This window comes from Triturus cristatus, chromosome 3_2 (assembly GCF_964204655.1).
Source record: "Triturus cristatus chromosome 3_2, aTriCri1.1, whole genome shotgun sequence".
Lineage (NCBI taxonomy): Eukaryota > Metazoa > Chordata > Amphibia > Caudata > Salamandridae > Triturus > Triturus cristatus.
In genome coordinates this window covers 1,034,598,033-1,034,600,532 of record NC_140584.1, presented here as the reverse complement: position 1 = coordinate 1,034,600,532, position 2,500 = coordinate 1,034,598,033, and positions in this window count along the sequence as shown.

The following is a 2,500-nucleotide window of genomic DNA, read 5'->3' as shown; positions in this document are numbered from 1 at the left end:
GCGTGGGGAGTGCAGGTGCGAGTTTGGTATGTACGGACTCATGTGATGAAATGCTGCGTGATGATGTGTGCGGCGTGCATGTACCTAGTGTGGAAGTGACACTTCTAGAAGTGGGCACTTCTGTGTGCAGTGTGAAATGTGGGCCTTGTCTAGCGATTGGCTGGTTGAGGTCATGTGACGGGCTAGGGAATCCCCAGAGTCAGGATGAGTCACCCAGTGGTGAATGGGGAGATCAGCAGCTAGATGGGTGGGAGGAGTACACCTGGGTCCTGAATAGGGCTGGGTTTTCCCCACACAATGCTGGCTCCGCCCCCTGTGGTGCGACTGATGACCCTGGCCTGTTCTCTGAATAGGGAGAGGGGCTGAGCAAAACAAAGTGCTCAGGAACCAGTTGTAACTGGTTCGCCCCTTCCCTGCACCTTGAGACAAAGGGTTTCACTGTATAAAAAGGGGCTGTGTCCCCTTACAATTTGTTCTCTTGCTGATCCAACTTGAGGGGGGCCTGCTGCTGCTGGGCGCCAGGAGAGACCGCAACTGGGACCGCCTCCCTGCTGGAGGGCCCTGTGAGCTGGCCCCTGGGCCCAGTCTTTGCCCCCCCCTGCTTCTGAAGACTTTTGCTGGACTTGCTTTCTCCCCTAAGAGCCTGGAAGCGCTTTTTACTTATAGCGCTAGGAGCGCTCTATTTGTGGCCCCAGCAGCGCTACGATAATTCAGGGGGGGGGGGAACCCAGACGCAGGGATTCCCCCGTTTTTGGCCGAGATCGAGCGGGAGCCCACCCCGCTGTTTATGCCGTGTACGACGCGGGTGCCTACCCCGCTTATTTAATTATTTGGTTGGCGGGTGCCCACCCCGCTTATTCGTGTGGATTACGAGGGAGCCTACCCCTCTTATGGCCCGAGAATCACCGCCGCGGCCGGGGAAGCCCAGGAAGTCAGGCAGCGCAGACTGAGACGGGGCCTCAACCCGGAAGCGGACAGGAGCCTACCCCGCGCTCCGGTGACGGAGAAGGAGAGCGGAGACGACGCTGGAGTCCCCGGAGAGAAGCCCGGTAAGTGTGTAGGGCTGGGGGACTCCAGACGTGTGCTGCGGGTGCCGGTCCCGGACCGGCCTACTTCGTGAGTGGCCCCCGCGCTCCAACGTGCAGGGACATTGTTGTTGAGAGCCTCGCCCGGCTCTCCAGCATTGGGGGCAAATTATTTGTGTAGCGAGCCCACGAGGCTCCAACATATACGGGGGCAGTTCTTTTGGTGTCCAGAGCGGCCCCGGAAGGCAGCGGGCCGCACCAACGTACGAGGACACGGTCGGTGAAGAGCGCGTGACGCTCCAACCAAGGGGCAGTGTTTGTTCAGAGCGCGAGGTCACTCCTACGTCGGGGGCATTATTTTCCCAGAGCCCAGAGAGGCTCCAACAACTGCCCTATTTGTTTTAAAAGGCACAGTGGTGCCCACGCTCATTTTCTCCAGCTGCCCAGCACTTAGTGGGCAGCTGCAACGTTTAGGTTGTGCCTTGTGCGCCTGGCTTGCGCAGCCTGCGCAGTCGCGCCCTTACATTACTGGATATTGGCCATTTCTGCACCCCTGAGAGGCCAATTGGTCTGGGGACAGTTTCTGCTGTGTTGTGCCCTCCCCTAGGGTACCTGGTGATTTTTATATCTATGTACGTTTGCGCCTGCGCAATGTCTTCATGATATTTTCCTTCCTAAACTGTGTTTATGCATTGGAGATTGTTTTACTAGTAGTAATTATGCTAGTGTGTTCATGTTTCCCTGCGTGATATTGTCCTAAGGTGGTTAGGGTTGCGTAGGTGGTACTTACCCGTTACCAGTGGTTACTGGTTGTGCGCTATATCTTCTAAATTGGTGCTACAGTGATTGTATGTGCTATGTTCTGAAAGTATTATTCCTACAAAGTGCTAATTCCTACAGAGTGCTAGTTCTACAAGTGCTTATTCCTGACAGTGGTCCATGAGGCCCTGTCCCTTGTAAATAACTCCCCTGTAAATTCTACCCGTGCCAGTGGCACATTGTAAAGTGTGTATTTATTATCTAATGTGTTTGGCTATAATACAAAGGCTATTTTTATATAATACCTTGTGTGGAGTTTCTTTTGTGGTGGGCCTTGGGTGTTGTTGCTGGGTGCGTGCGCAAACGCTTTACACATTGCCTCCGGGATATGCCTGACTGCTCGTGCCAAGCTACCAAGGGGGTGAGCAGGGGTTATCTTTGGCGTGGAACTCCCCAGCCCTGACTAGAGTGGTGGTTTCTGCCTGGCTTTGGCGCAAGCCCTAGCCAACCAGAAATCCCATTTCTAACAGGCAGCACCCGGGCCCACCCGCCGGGGCCCGGGTACGCACCTGCCTCTCAGCCCCTTCCCGATGGTCCTTTTTCTCTGAATTCGCTGGGTCAGACCTCCGCGAGGTCCGGCGATCATGAGACAGGGGAAGGCAGCACCCGGACCCACCCGCCGGGGCCCCCAAGGGCCCGGATACGCACCTTCCTCT